This window comes from Haliotis asinina, chromosome 7, assembly GCF_037392515.1.
Source record: "Haliotis asinina isolate JCU_RB_2024 chromosome 7, JCU_Hal_asi_v2, whole genome shotgun sequence".
Taxonomy (NCBI): domain Eukaryota; kingdom Metazoa; phylum Mollusca; class Gastropoda; order Lepetellida; family Haliotidae; genus Haliotis; species Haliotis asinina.
The window spans coordinates 49,006,617-49,024,118 of record NC_090286.1 but is presented as its reverse complement, the minus strand read 5'-3'; the positions used below and the strand labels follow the sequence as shown (position 1 = coordinate 49,024,118).

Below are 17,502 nucleotides of genomic sequence, written 5' to 3'. Positions count from 1 at the left end.
GAAATGGACTTCACATATTGCGGGAAATCAAAACCTGGGACTTTGGCATGACAAACTAACCGTTTACTCGCTTGGTTATCTCACGGCACAGATGCCATAAGGAAGTATCCTTGTATGAAGGTACAACACTACATTTTTCTACAACCATGTGCACTCCAACATACAAAACCATATAGAACACATGACCGCTTTGTGTGGCTCCACACAAATGATGTCATCCTGTAACACAAATACAGAATCTGAAAGAAACACACAAGACCTGTACACCTACTACCAATTTACACCGCCTTGTAAATACCTGTAACAACCTTTACTTTTCCATCCTGTAAAAAAATGTACATCTCTGCATTAACCAAAAGAATCCTCTACAACATGTGCAAATGTGCACAATCCTGTACCACTACATACAATGGCAGAATAAAAAAACCCAAAACATATAAACTTATACACCCCTTTAACTCAAACCTGAAAAGACAACTACACAAATCTGCACAAACCTATAGGACCCAAAACAAAATTCACAACTGTCCACAACCAGTTACAAATCTGAAGAACTCAGCACAAGTCCACCATTCCCACACACCTAGACCTGCACAAATCTCTGAGGAAAAAATTAATAATTTAAATGATAATTTCTAAAAAAAAAACAATAAATAGACAAGACTTGTGTACTTAGATGCACTGCCCGCTCATCTAGACTTGTTTCTTCAAAGGATAGAACTGTTCATCTATGGGCTCAGTATTCAGTTGAGCCTTGAAGCAAGGCTACCAACCATCCTCCAGCTCAGTATCATCCCAGCTCTGCCCATATAGTGTAACCAAGAGGAGGCCGTCTGGCTCCATAACAACCTGACCTGCTTTAAATCGTGATGATGGATATGTAAACCCATTTCATTAATATCAATAAATACAACCTTGCAGCAAAATATATGGAACTCCGAAAGAACAAATGTTCCCTTGTGTCGCTTTGTGCATATTGTTTTAAGCGATTGTGTTCACTTCCCCAAACATACAAATTATTAGAAAAACATTACACGAGCCGTGAGGATCTAAGAGTGAAGAAAAGGTTTCCATGTCTGGCTGACCTGGTGCCAGCTTTGAATGGCTGTCACTATTCAGGACTATTTCCAGGAATCCAGAAATACATCTGGATGAATGATTAAATCTATTTCTGTCTTTTACAACAAAAACTTCATGTCATGTATATTTGTACTGATTAACATTTCACACACTGCCTGTGGGGGAATGTGCAACTTACATGTATGGCTGATTCAACTCCTTGGAACAGATATTATATAATTAATCATTGTCTATTTTAGATCATACTGATGATCACAGTCTTGAATCGAGTCCTCTCCAAGTACTAAATCAAGCAGGCAAATATTTACCTGCAGCTGAAGTTATAAGATTGAGGTTGGTTTTATGCCACTTATAACAATATTCCAGCAATATCATGGTGGGGGACACAAGAAATGGCCTTCACACATCATAACCATGCGGGGATTCAAACCTTGATCTTTGGCATGCAGACAGTTTATCCATTAGGCTACCCACCACCCCTAAGATTGTAGCTGCAAGAACGAAGATACAGGATACATTAACTCTATTCGCGAACACCTGGTGTCGACACCGATTATCAGAGATTCATTCATATTTCTTCTACTTATATTTTATGCCCTGCAGAAACTGTTTGAATGTATAATTCAGACTAGTTATTCTTTGGCTTAATGGTGCATGCTTATGTGATGCTGACTTACAGTAGTCGATGAACATAACTTTATTTACAATATTCTGTCAACAACAGCAAAGAGGTTTAACAATTCATCTTCACTTGCAGATTCTCCAGTCTAACATGTGATTGACCAAATTAACAAACAGTATGAAGATCTATAACATTTAAAAAAACAAAGACAAAACTACAGAGTCAAATCGCTGGACTGCATGTTCACAGATATAAAGAGTGAGTAAGTGAGTGAGCGTAGTTTTACGTCACACTCAACAACATTCCAGTTATATGGTGGCAGTCTGTAAATAATCGAGTCCAGTGACCAACAACATGAGCATCGATCTGTGCAATTGGGAACCAATGCTATGTGTCAATCAAGACAGTGAGCCTGACCATCCGATACTGTTAGTCGCCTCTTACAACAAGCATAGTTGCCTTTTATGGCAAGCACACCTTCAGGGTATAGATATATAGAATATCTCCCAAGTGTCTACTGATATTAAATATATCAACACGAGTTGATAAAGTAACAAACATCCCAGACTTGCCTAGGATATTTTTATCTCTATCAATGAGTGTTGATATAACTGGTATCCGTAGAGATGAGAATGAGATTCTATTTATCATCCAAAATCATTCTTAATCAGTTTTCAATGAAAAATGTACATTACTGAACACAGTACTGCCATTAGATCTGCAGTGCAGCAATGTCACAGCATTGTGACTTCACCAACTTCATGACGTCATAGAGTTGTCAAAGATTGTACAGAATCTACTGCTAAATCAATATCTCCTAGGAGATATTGTCTGATCTCACACCAGCAATATCTCCTGTGGAACACAGTTTTGGATGGTAGTAGAGCTCCAATGATGATTCACTTCTTCTTTCTGTACTACCTGAACCTGAATGTGAAGTTATGAAACAAATCCAGAGAAAAATTATTCTTCTTGTAGTTCTCAACACTAAATGTATTTCACAAACATCAAACACATCTTGCTCATTGACTGCACTGACAAATTGGTCTATGAATGCAATTTCTCTCATCAGCAAAACCAGCCTTGAGGGTTGTATGATAAGACTTCAAATGTAATGCTCGACTTAAAAGACGATTTTTAGATGCTGAAACCTTTCAAGGTCTGAAACTCTGAAGTAATCCGTTTAGTGTTCATAGAGGAACAGAAACATTCAAATCGGAGGGTGGTATTGCCAATGGAATGGGTAAATGAGTGGGTCTCTGAATGGCAATTATGTTAGATCATCTCCACTGGTGCAGGTCCACGATATTCAATTGGTCTAAACCCACAAGTATGTGTATGTACTGGCATGTTGAGGGTCCAAAACACAAACAGACGTCCAGAATTGACATCCTTAGTACATGTTACGTGAGCCTCCCCAGAACATTAACATCTCTCCAGGAGCCATTAATAGACAACCTTAGTACAGCACAAACACCACTAGAGGAGCCATAGGTAGACACCCTCACCTTTCTACCTACCACTGTCAAAAAACAATTGATAGACTTCACCTCTCTCCCTACTCCTCTCCAAGATCCATGGATAGACAACCTCACCCTGTCTAGGAGCCAGTGATACACAGCCTCATCTCTCCATCTACCCTGTTCAAAAACCACTGATGACAATATCACCACTCCACCTACCCTGTCCCAAGATCCATTGAGAGACGTCACCTCACCCAGTCTTGCATCCATTGATAGACATCACCACTCCAGCTACCCTGTCCAAGATCCACTGAGAGACATCACCTCACCCTGTTTTGGAGCCAGTGCTACACAGCCTCATCTCTCCATCTACCCTGTTCAAAAACCACTGATGACAATATCACCACTCCACCTACCCTGTCCCAAGATCCATTGAGAGACGTCATCTCACCCAGTCTTGCATCCATTGATAGAAAACATCACCTCTCCACCTACCCTATCCAAGATCCATTGAGACACGTCACCTCAACCTGTTTGGGAGCCTTTGAGAGACAACCTCACCTCTCTACCTATCACTGTTCCAGAACCATTGATAACGTCATCTTGTGTATTCAGACCTGTTATATTTAGAAACAGATGTTTACCTACACGTAAAACATGCCTTCCCAACTACACTGTGATTGTAAAGCCCCGATGAGGAAGTCTGCATTTACAGAGTCATTAGCTCACAGTACATGCTGTTGTTGATCTGCTACCACCATTACCACTCAGTGGGAAACCAAACCTCTGACACAATGCATGTTCCTCAAATGAACCGCAGACTGTTAGACTAATATTTGATAGCAATTTATTACATTTACATGAAAGTCATCCATGTATGTCAGGAAATAGCCATCAAAAACTATACTCACATACTTCTGTCATAACCACACACAACCAACATCATGCCACAGAATAATCATGCTTTTCTTGTCCCATATCCATGCAAGGAATGAGTGAGTGAGTGAGTTTAGTTCTACGCTGCACTCAGCAATATTCCAGCCATATGGCGGTGGTTTGTAAATCATCGAGTCTGGACCAGACTATCCAGCGACCAACAACATGAGCATTGATCTGCACAATTGGGAATCGATGACACGTGTGTCAGCCAAGTCAGCGAGCCAGACCACCCGATTCTGTTAGTCGCCTCTTAAGACAAGCATAGTTGCCTTTTAGGGCAAGGATGGCTTGCTGAAGGCCTATTCTACCCTGGGACCTTCACGGGTCTCCACGCAAGGAGGTTTGCCAAGACTCAAAATGTTTCATAACAGAAACAGGTGGAAACACTTCCTTTTTCTTCTTCTTGAATTTGTCACAATCAGGGATAGTATTTATGTTATTTTCAATAGCTTGTAACAACAATTTCCTGCACGTATCTATCTGATGGTGACTGAGTGGGTTTGGTTTCATGTCGCTTTGAAATGGATTCCAGTTACATCACCATGTGCCAGTTTAAAGTGGGAGGAGAGCAAGAAGTAAAGCAGGCGTAGAATATCTAGCACTTGGGGTGGTGGGGGAGACCCTCGGGCATGGGGATGGTGCTGCCACACCTAGAAACATGGTCCTCATGAGACAGGACTCAAACACACACAGTCTGTCATACAGACCCTGACACAAACAATGCCCATGCAGGTCTAGAACGTTTTCAAGTCCAGATTTCTAGTTTCAGGAACGTTTTTTTCTGGATGTTTCTGGGAATGAATTAAGAAAGTTTCAGGGCTCCTTTTCATAATATTTACTTGTTGCATTATGAACTGTTTATTTCAGAGATTAGCTGTTATAACATACACAATAAAAGGCCACAATTCCAAAGCATCACTAACGAATGTGCCACCTATGTTCCCTCTAGCCCTAACTAACATGGTCAAATCCTTCCATGAATTTGTAACAAGCAGTCCTGATTTCAAAATCCTGCCCAAATGTATTTTTCAAAATGACTAATGACAACATTAAGCAAAACTAAACATAGGACAATGAACTTGACTAAAATGCAATGTACTGTCCCACATAAATTTCTCAGTCCAACTCAGTAGAAGACAATGAACTCTTGATTAAAGTGTAATCTACTGTCCAACGTGCACATCTCAACCCGCTGACCTACGTACATCTGACAACATTATCAAACCATTCACAGAAAACAAATTACCCCTGGACCACCCATCATTAACTGAAACTATTTCCAAACTGAGTTACAAGCTAATCATAACCTGCAGATATGGAGGTAATATTAGCTATGTAGTGTAATCCTAACAGCCCATTCCTTCCTGACAACGCCAATAACCTGTCTACACCAATACCTGGGACGTTCAAGCTGTATGTTTTATGGATCTCATAACCGAGTCTTCCATTATCAGAACATGGCCCAACAACCCTCACCATTCATCTGATGGCACAGCAGGGCTCGTCTTCATACATACATCACGGAAACAAAAGGGTTAACTTGGGGATATTGGCCTCAGTGGCCATGCTCCCGCCTTTTTCTTGTTGATCTATATATTCCATCAATTCACCTTTGAAAAGCTACACTGTCATGACAACTAGGGGGTTAAGCATTGATGAAATTAACATGGGTGTGTATCCTGTGTATCTTCTGTGACTCAAGCATTCATTGGGATATTGACGCCAAATTCAATACCCTGTTGCCATAATTAAACTCCACAATGATGGTGATCTTTACGACCAATGAAATCAGCTGTAAAGCTAACAATCCCACGTGTATCTCATCCCACAAATCAGCCATCCATCTGTTATGATTAATAACACAATTAAGGAGAAATCACATTAATAACGCATTATGACCCAACAGCATTTGTTTACGTCTCAGCGTGAAATTCACATGCTCCAAAGCTCCCTGGTCGACCCACTGCCAGTATCTTACCACAGTCAGGCTGACACAAGGCTAACATTACCTCAGCAAGACAGACCTTCATACAACATAACCAAAACATGACAATTCTCACCTCTTTAGAAGTATCAAATCCGATTTGCAATATGTATGTATCCAAAGATAAAGAGAAATTCCCTTGCAAGTTCCTTAACTGTTGAAGGAACAGCTGCAGAATGCAGGCAAAGAAAAAATACAGTATTCCTGCATTTGAAGCTGTCGCTACCAATCAGTGGCTGAGCTGGCCTGGTGCTGGTCTCACGCCTGGCCCATTAATCCAGCACACGTGGATGAGGGGCAGGCACATTAGGGAGTCTACACACTACACCAAGGCTGTTGTACACAGGGAGACTCCAAGAGCAACCTGTGCACTGTAGTTGCCTAAAGCAATTACCATTATCATTAGATGGTCACAATGGCTCTATATTCTTGTAGAAGATTAAATATATTGTACTATCTTGTCAAAACCATTCTGTTTTGCATGATTCACGAATTTGTCTCAACAGACTCTCCTAGATGAAAATTTTTGAAAACTGTACAAGTGGCAAACAGAACATTATAAAACTTTTTGAGGAAAAGAGGAATAATTTAGATCTGAGATGTTCTGCAGCTTTTCTGGGAACAAGTTTTCAAGTGGCTCAAAGTGAATGAGTGAGTATGTTTTTTTCACTGCTTTTAGCAATTTTACAGCAGGAGACACCAGAAATAAGCCTCACACTTTGTACCCATGTACAAATGGGGAATCAAACCCTGGTCTTCGGCATCATCAGCAAACGCTTTAACCACTAGGCTACCCCTGCCTCAAAGTGAGTGAGTGGGTGCTCAGATGCTGTTCATAGTCAATGCTGGAGGTGATCATTTATCACTGACAAAGGATGTATTTCCTTCTCATGTTTGAATGTATGTGCCATCCAATCGTAATTCTTGTCAAAAAAGAATCAAGCACAATATAGATTTGACTACTGACATAATGTAATCCCTTGAAGAGCTTGAAGAGCTTGTAGAGCTTGTACATCTTCCGGCAGTGTGCCTACTACCTTCATCATGGTCCTAATGAGCCTTCTTCAGACAAATCATATACCAGAAACTTCATATTCCTGGCAATTCAAGTGGAACAAACTATTCATTCACCATACCTTGATATTCAGGTTTATTTCCAGCATATCCACATGAAGAAAGAACTGAACTATGCCTGCAACTCACACTCAAGTAGTGCCCTTTACCATTCTATTGTTCTCTTTCTAGCAAAGCACTCCCACAGGCAACTCCTTGACCAAACTGAGCCTGAAGCAAGTCTACAACAAACTGTCATGCTGCTCTGAAGACCGGAACCTAGACTGGCATATGTTTCCACAACAACATTACTAGTCAATTTAACAACAGAAAAAAAGTTTCACAAATAATTTTCTAATTTTACTGCTTGTTTTGTAAATTCTCTCCTATAAAGGACTACCTTGTACCTCTTATCAACATATTTTAACTATAGAAGACACATCTTAATCAACAGTGACTTGAGCAAGACTAGAAGAAGTGGAGCCTCCTGGCTGTCCATCAGGCCATGGCTGCAGACTGGAAGGGATGACCCCAGGTCAATGAGCCTTTGTTGTGGAGGAGGAACTCTCCAGTCCATCCAATTTAAACAGGCGACTCACATGCCACCGCCCAGGAGATGCCACCATTACTGTCTGATTGGATTATTGTTTCTTCTCCAAGGTGCAGGCCCTGTCCTGTTAAGTTAACTTGAAATGAAACATAATTAATTTATGCTGGGGATGCATTACAAATGTGCGTACTAGCTGTTGGGATCAGAGACATCTCACTGCCATATAATCAGACCTGTGTCTTTACACTGCATTACAGATGTACTTCACTAAAGAACTTGGCAGAACATATCACTGTTCCAGACAGAACAACCTTGATAATCCAATTTTGGACCTCATTTTAATGATTTCAACATTAAAAGCAACTCGTGATAACACTCAGGCTTTATTTTGTACTCTTCTATTTCAGCCATATTACAAACACCTACACCCAATTATCTTCTGATTTACCATGAGTAGTGAACAGTTCATTCTACTTCGGTCCACTTGTTGACTGTACTGATGAACAAAGACACAATTTCTCATAAGATAAACAACACGTAAACACCTGGGATAGAATTAGTCTTCAACAGGCTTGTTGAAAGAGGTGACTGATGAAAGTGAGTAGTCAGGCTTGCTGACTTGGCTGACACATGTCATCATATTACAGTTGCAAGGATTGATGCTCATGCTGTTGATCACTGGACTGACTGGTCCAGGCCCAATTATTTACAGGCTACAGGAATATTGCAAAGTGGGATGTTGAATAAACAATGAAACAAACAAACAATAAGACTCACAACCATTTGAATATGTTTTTAATTTCCAGTTCTGACAGGCACAATGTTTTAGGATGTATTCTGATGTGATTTATCAAGCTATTTTTTTCAAACATGATTTTGTAAACCTAATCATGAAAACATTATCTAAAACAATTACCTTCACAACTCCTTAAACAAGGGTTTGTCAACAATTCAAAACTTCAAAGCTCACATTAAATTCTAATACACACAAATAAGAAATGCATTACAAATATCACTACCAGTCTTCATCATATTTATGAAACTGTGGCAATAAATTAATCTATTTCTGAAATTCAAACGCCAGCACAAGGGTTATTAAATTGATGCTTTTCATACATGAGTTATCTCACTATAGTTTTCCAAGGCTGACATCAACAGTGGATGTTCCGGACTTTATCTTCCCATTACATAATACACCACCTGACCCATGCTGTACAAACACGTCGCAATCCTCTGATATACGTCTACCAGTCTTGTTCCATGCATATGTTTTCCTTATCAAATTTATCCGTCATTTTTTGTTGCCTGTTTTCCCATGTTGCCTGTTTTATCATGGTCCACATTAAAGCCTTGAACAGCTCATTTCGTTTCAAAATACATCACTGGGACGAAGGCAAATGTGTAGGACTTCCTGCACTTCTGACAACAGAATAGCTATTACAGAACTCTGGTAGTTAGTTCAGAGTAATATATCAACAAGCCATGAAACTCCTCATATAGTTCTGAGCATTTCACAACAAAAACAGCACAATGACACCTGCCCAACCTTTAGCAGGAGGTTGAGATCATGGAACGCGTGTTAGTTCCAGCAGAAATGTACAAAGGGAGGACCGCTGGTCCTTAGTTCCCTGAGGGTAACACAAGCTTAGTCTTACAGTCCCTGAAGCAAGATGCGAAAACTAACGCCAAGTATTTCCTACTGCTGGGCCAATAGAGGGCGCCACTGGCCTGTGAGGTTGCCACATGCACTACAAGAGACAACTGTAGAAGATGGCATGTGTGAAAGGCGTGTGTAGTCTGCATTGGTCGGGTACCTCAGACGTATTTATGTCTTGTCTCCCGATATATTTTTATTTGTGTGTGATACAGAGCCATGTTATTTACCTGAGTTCAGAAGTATTCTCAGATGCTTCGGAACACTTGTTGTGTGATCAAGTTTCAAGTAAAAATATTCCACGGATTGTTTTACTGTGAGAAAACACATCACATCAACAACAGCTGACTTCAAGCTTCTGCAACTTCAGACAAAATACGGTACATATTTTAGTATGATCATTTCTTATGTACTAACTTTCTTAAAAAAGATGGTAACAAAACAAAAGAAAAACTTTTTTTTTTTCATACTAAATCTGGCCCAATGAAGGGATGATATACACCTCATCCAACAATAAAGTAAACACACTAAAGCCATACCTCTAATTTCCGCGGATATAAATAGTTTTCCTCACTACATCATATATTTATCCCACCACTTCCAATACCAAACAAATACACTTCTCTGTGTGCAATCCACCTAGAACATGTTTGAGACAAGTACATATTCAGGACATATTCACACTAGACCACCATCATTATCCAACCTTCCTGTCCACGTTCCCCAAGATTTCACACAATGGCTGTATTTGCACCGGAAACATCTGGATGAATATGCTTCTGATCAGAAAAACAAGATGAATTCTATGACAAAACCATCAGTTTTCAAAACCATCCAACACTTTAATCGAAGCCAGATGAAAAAGCTCCACCTTTCTGGCAGTATAAATGGAAAATTTTGATAAATAAATGCCAGGAAATGTCTTCACAATATTCATTCTGTTTATTCAAAAGATATCATGTTGATATTTATTTTTCTTACTGGGAAAAATGATCATCCTGTGCTGTCAGTTGATGACATTCAAACTGGTTTCTTCATCTATGCAATATTTCATCTGTTCCACATTACTATCTAAACTGAGAGTCCAGAACACATGCTTGTCTACCAACTGAAGATAAATAACCTTGATCACCACAGCTGGAGTGACGGATGTATGAAAAACCCTGACTGGAAATGACTGATTTTGTATTACTCACATGGTGCGGAGACATATGCATGTACATGCAAACTAAGAGCACATATTTTTTTAAAATTTAATTGAAAACACATGAGAATATGAAGGATGATTTTAATTTAAATTAACAAGTGACATAAAAGTACATCATGTTCTTCTAATACTACTTATCATGTTTTTGCCACCATCATTGTTCTGGATGGACAATAATGTCTTCCTAAACACTACCTTTAGTGATTCCTTCCTGTACTAGACAGACACTGTATTCCTAGACACTACCTATCATGTCATTTTCGTTGTACTGGATTGGGTTGATAAAGTCCAAAAACTAAACCTTCACATTCAGTTCTAGCCAATTGCAGGGAATAATTTCTGGATCATATCACTTCTTTGCACACTGGCAAATAATAAAATAAACAAAACAAAACAAAAGTGTTCCAACCTACAGCTCATCAACTTGTTCCAGCTTTGAGTAAGAGCCAGTATTCACCTTGTGACTCCAAACCTCAACCTAAGGACCCTACTTGTGCCATGGCCCAGAGGGCTAGCTCCTGTCGTAGCTACAAATTTTCCTGGATCAAGATAATCCCACCAGGATGAAGTTGAGATAGGTACAATTACACCCACCACGTTCTCTCGGCCAATCTGGGTCCAATTGTTTGGGCAGATGCTTTCATCTGAGTTCCCAGTCAGCTCTCTGATAAAATTTGCTAAAACCTTCCTACCTATTAGGCTATTATACAATCAGGCTTGCTCGCCAGCCTCACCAGGATGATAATTTCACTGTCTGATTTTGTAATTAGTACTTAATGTGGCCTGGAGAAGCAAATCATTGCAGGAAGCCCACTTGACAAAATCGACTTCAAAGCTTGTTCTGGATCAACAGAAGGTTAACTTTCCTTGAGGTAATTTGGGGGAATGTTTCAAAAAGTTTTTAAACATAAAAGCAACATGCAACAGCTGACTGAAGTCAGGACTCATAAAGAGGATAAGAAAGGAGTATGTTCAAGCATCGGCAAACATTTGTTTATCACATTCCCTTGGGGCAAGGAAGAGGAGAATGTTCCTAATGATAGTACTAATTTTACAATACTTTTTCAAACAATAAATGCCTACAGGTATGGGATTTTTATGACACTGACTAGAGTGATGAATATTTTGAAAAATGGTAATGTGAATTCACACTGTGCAAGGTCAGAGATGACCTGAAGATCATAACAGCTTACAGAGTTTCAGAAGAGGATATTTATATAACTATAATGAAATTACAAGATAAGTTACTATAATTAACTGCTGTTTGATAAGTGTCAATAATACTTTTAAAACGTGTGTCAACTGCCTTTCAAACAAAACCCCAGGAAATACAAACATAACCACATTAATATCATCATGAGCTAAAACATGTTCCAAAAGCTTTAAAAGTCTTTAAAAATTTAATTATTTAAAAAAAAACAATTATTCTCTTAACCTTTGTCATAATTAATATGCAGGACTGCACAGGAATCTTTCCAAAACAGAGACTAGAAAATTCCTATCCTGCAACGAATATAAACCACACAGCAGTTGTATATCACCAGATATCCTCAATCCGGATGCATTTCAGTCAATAACATGACCATATGTTAGTGAGCGAAAGGTTTTAGTTGTACAAGAAGAATACTCTGACATGACAGTAAGTACAAATTTGTTCTACCTGTTGTGCATGAAATAAAGTATCCATAAACGAATTATGAGAATCAGGTTTTAGCAGTTTATCAGCTATACAGTTTGTCCTGCTTGAAGTACATTTGCAAACATTTGGCCACAAATGACATTATGAGGGAACAAATGGGGTGTTTTGTTATCAACAGCATAAAACATCTGCTTTAATACAACTGTTTTGCTCAAGAAACAAGCAAAACCCAGCATTGGTTTTTCTGAGACAAGTGATGTGAAACAACCAGTTGTTGGGAGACAAAGACTTATGACAAAGCAGGTGAGTTGTGGAATGACTTGGAGTAAGTTCCCATGAGGGTACCTGGGTTAATGTCTGATCTGACTGCGATCTCAGTGGGGCACCAGGAAGGGGTCTACACTGATCATCTCAGACAGGTAGGCTAACACAGATAAACCTATGCTCTCTTTGTGTACAAGTCTGTGGGGAATGTCGAAAGATTCCTCACACAAGCACTTCTTATTTACACACAGCATAGTTCTTGCAGCAAGGCATACAGATATCAGCGCTGGCTGCTTGAGACATAGACTAAGCCTGTTACTCTGATTTAGTTGTCGCATACAAAGGGCTAGCAGACATTCATGTAATAATTTTCCATAATGCTATAATGTTGGTGCAAGTATTTCAGTCATACATCACAGTTTGTGTATAGAGATAGGAATGATGAAGGGGGTATGGTGGTGCTCAAGCGCTGCAGCAGGACTGGGATCAGAACACAAAGTGAGTCAAGTCATGGAGTGAGTGAGGGAGTAAGTTTTACTAAGCCTTTAGCAATATTCCAACAATATCACGACTAGGGACACCAGAAATGCTCTTCACACATTTGGCTACAGAAACATGATAGCAGATCCTGACACATGGAAATACTGCATCTTATACCACTGAGCCACCATTACCCCCAGATACAAGCTACAGACCTACTTGCTAGTAAATCAAAGATAAACAAAACGTGAGAAACAAGTGTAGAAGTGAGCACTGCTCACATACCCCAGCTTCTCACTTTGGGACATGGAATGACTGATATTGATATATAATGTAACATGGATCAGCAGCTCACAAAACTTTCTCTTTGACTCTCCTAATCTTTGTATACATGTTAGATAATAGTTTTGCCATGTACACCTTTATTTGCATGTAAGAAATTAACTATTTAGAATCAATCGGAACCATATTAGTACTTATGACATGAACAAAACAACCCATGTAGATACAGAAAATAAATCACATGTTGATAACACCAAGGAAATAACTAATCTAGATACAGAAAATAAACCACATACTGGTACATATGACATGAAGAAAGACCATGAAAAGTGAAAAGTTAACATCACACTTCAAATAATCACATTTTGCAAATAATCAGCACATGGCATATCTGTGGGTCATGATTAACTTGTGTATTAAGTTGATGAACCTAGCATGTATAGTTTTAGTGATAAGCTGTGGCCAAATCACCACCAAACACATTTTGCATCACGTTTTCATGGACACAACAAAAGCAAAAAAAATCTGAAAAAAAATTATTCAAAACAACAAAAGGCACATCTATGGGTAATGATTAATGTATGTGTGAAGTATGGTGAACCTAGCATGTAAACTTGAAGAGTGATGCTCCAGACAAAACCATCAACAAATTTGGCTTTAAATCAGGTTTCCATGGAGACAACAAAAAAACAACAACACACATTCTGAACGCTTCAAAATAGCAAGAGCCACATCTATGAGTAATGATTAATATGTATGTGAAGTTTGGTGAACCTAGAATGTAAACTTTAAGAGATATGCTCCGGACAAAGTTTTGGGATGGAGGGATGGACAGACAGAAGGACGGATGGGGGTATAGTTAGTTTCAAGGCAGGCTCCTGGTAAATATGACCACTGCAACAATTCAGCCTTATTCCAACATCAACGTAAAAATAATGATAATAGTGCTAATTTTTGCACCCAGAATCCAATGTGATGCTTCCCTCTGATGTCACATTATTTCCGTGAGGGAATTCTACTTTCAAACCTGCTACTAAGCACGACCATATAAGTCTGTACATCCACTTCTCATTTTAAATGTCTGGGTGGACTGAGTGCGATGTGGAAGAGGAGCCTTGCCTGGGGACCCAACACAGTATGAGACCCAAGTCACAAAATTTTGGCATTCCTACTGGGATTCGAACCCAGGCCTTTGGTGTGAGAGGCCAGTATGCCAACTCCAGACTCCGGACTCCATAACATGGCATCTCTGGTCCCTGCCCAATGAAGTCTACTGTTTCATTTTGCTCTTCTTGACCATGAGTCAAAATGACTCCTTACAACTTGAAACACTGAGTCAAATTTAATCAAAGTGAGTCAATACAGTTTGCTTTGAACCTTTGGGGAAAAAACAGTGTGAAGTTTTATATGTATCACAAACTTTAAGTTCTAGCTGACTCAGATTGTCAAATACACACTTTCAAACTATTTAGTAACTTGGACACATGAAGAGTCTAATCCTTGCACTTGCACAAACAGATAATCAATTGTAATTGAAAATTGATTGAGTACCCTTTCCAAATGTGACAATCGATTGCTTAGTTTCATAATCGATTGTTGCTAATCATTTTTCCGAAAACAGTACTGAATAGCGAATACCCTTGTCAAACCACAAGACAACTGGCAACTACCGATAATAATTAACTTCTATCCATATTATTCACTGAAATTACAATTATATTGTGTCTACTCAAGCCTCAAAAAGAAGTACAGTTGACAGAAAATTGATATGCATATATATTTTGTTTTGCTGAATGTCATATTTATTGTAGCTGGCAATCACAACAATCTGGCACGTGTATTTGACCTCATTCCATGTGTGTACAATTTCCGCTTAACATGTTCATGAGGGTACAATTTTTTGCTCCAATCATGATAGCATCAATTTCACATTTTTGTCAACAATCATGATTATTGCCTCGTCATCCATAGTATAGGGTCTAGTTTATTAACACTGGTGAAAATGTGTCAAATGGCATGTTTATTTCACCTCATTCCATATACATACAACTTCTGCTACTTCACAAGGGTCTATATAACCTTAGTGTTGATGTTACATATTTTACATTCATAGAGCAAAACCTCTTAGTAAAATTACACGGTGCTATGAGATATTTCTTTTTGTAAAATAATACTTCTTTATTTCTATTTTACCGATAACTGAATCAGAATTCATCCCCTTGTATTGTTGGGTGTGTTTAGTAAGATCACTAGGAAACGTGTGCACAGCAGACTGCTGTTTCCAGCTCTATATACGAGACAAATACCAATGATAATCTAAACCCCTGTGTATCATACAATCCCTAGAAAAAATATATTTGAATCAAAAAGGTAAATAATCTTGTCTAGTGATGTTTAATTGCAAACCTATGTCTTCACAGACAAAGTCATTTTCTCTTTTTACTTGTTGTGCAACCAAGGTATGCACGCCAATTAAAATATTTGCGTAATTTGATCAAAAATTGCATAATTTATGCATGACGCAGGACAAAATGAATCCCTGGAGTCACTAAGCCTCTCCAAGGTTTCTTTCAGAATTTCAGTGTAAGATCCCGTAATTCATTTATTCCTACACACCTGGCTAACTATTCTCGAAACGTTCGTAGCTCTATGAAGTTCTTAAGCCCATTCTTAACACAGTGGCTACGACCAAAGTCAAGAATTCTTAGGGCTATGAACGTTTCAAGAATAAGAGCCCTGCATTGTACAGGGCAGGGATCCTGAGATTTTATCCTCAGTTCCAAACATACATTGATGATATGTAAATACCATGAAATGGAACAAGCTGAATTTAGCACAGTGTCTATATCTGCAATCTACACACCAAGACAGCAAGGCATAACAAATGTTCCAGAACTCATATGAAAACATCTTATGAAAAGTCATATCACACAAGGAAATGAAATAAATTGGACAGCCAAAGTCTTTTCAGTAAACTGATGGAAGGGACGGCTTTTTTGAAAAAACAAACAGTAGACATGCATGTACACAAGGTAAACCCAGGTGAGACAATCACCTGGTCTGTTTACCTGACTTAGCTTTAACACTGGTTACCGTTATCTGCTACTGAAATGGCTGACAGGCTCAGCCAATGTTTTCTTCATGGTAAACTTGACTCAAAGCGAAAACAGTCAGACTTCAGATGAGTATCTCTCCTACATAAATACCCTTCCTGCTAATTCTGGTGCTACAGACTTAATACACTGCTTTGAAGACTCTGAAGGGTATGTTTGCACAAAGGCAATGGATGGAGATCAGGAACCATTTCTTCATTCATCTATCAGACGTCACCTCTAATTTACAACAAAAATTAAACTTGAAAGGAGGAAGGTATAAAACATTAAACAAGACATATTGGACCACTTACTCCTTGTACAATGATATATAGGTGACCTGGAGCCAGTACCAACAGCTTGACTGGTGCCAAAAGGCTTCAGAAAAAGTGGCTTGTCCTCATCATAAACTTTGATTGGAGCCAGATATAAAAGTATTTATATTCAATGTTAAAATGCAACATCTATGAAATTGTGTAGATTCATATCGTTCGAAGTGGTGATGACAGTTGAATTAGAGGTTTTGCATCGGAAACAAAATGAGAACTGTACTCGTTGGATTTGAAAAAAAGTCCTGGATGTTGCTTACATGATATATTAAGTAGCCTCCTGTGTGTTGGTGGGTTTCTCTATGAATGCCTGTGCCCGCATGCTCATTCACAATGTCCAAACAAAGTCACATGCATCAAACAAGGCAACGCTATAAACATAACATAAAACTGTTAAACAATGCCCTAAAAATACCATCATACAATGACATCACAATGCCATGGATATACATACAGCATAACCATGCATTTCAAAAATAGTGCCGAGTCCTATATATAGTATAATGTAACAATGTCATTTACATACGGTATAACAATGGAGTTTAATAAAGCATAGCAGGAAAGAAGATGATATAACATACTCCTCCAACCAATGCAATCGTATTGCACCATGACAAACACAACAAAGTATAACACTGCTGTACCAATGTATCCCGTAACAACCAGACACAAAAGATAAAGTCAACCAGGCATGAGTGTCATCATGCTAACTGAACCAAAACATACACACCAAGTGTGTACTACAATATTCCTCAAAGGAGAGCACCTTGCTTTCCTGACATTCCCTTCATTAAGTTTGTGTTTTTTTAACAAGGTAATTATCTTAATGAGACCTTGTAAAGTGTATACACACACCAACGTCAG

General features: G+C 38.7%; 1 protein-coding gene across 10 annotated transcripts in view; it reads right to left on the bottom strand.

Annotated features, from left to right (window-relative positions):
- The window catches only part of LOC137291729 (receptor-type tyrosine-protein phosphatase delta-like), a 415,228-nt gene that overhangs the window by 282,042 nt on the left and 115,684 nt on the right, over positions 1-17,502 (bottom strand). Inside the window, exon 1 of one of the 10 annotated variants that reach the window (XM_067823207.1) lies at positions 6,165-6,221. The exons of the other annotated variants lie outside the window; for them this stretch is intronic. The gene's annotated coding sequence lies outside the window, so the exon portion shown is untranslated. Of the gene's footprint in view, positions 1-6,164; positions 6,222-17,502 lie in introns of those variants that run through there. 10 annotated transcript variants of the gene reach the window in all.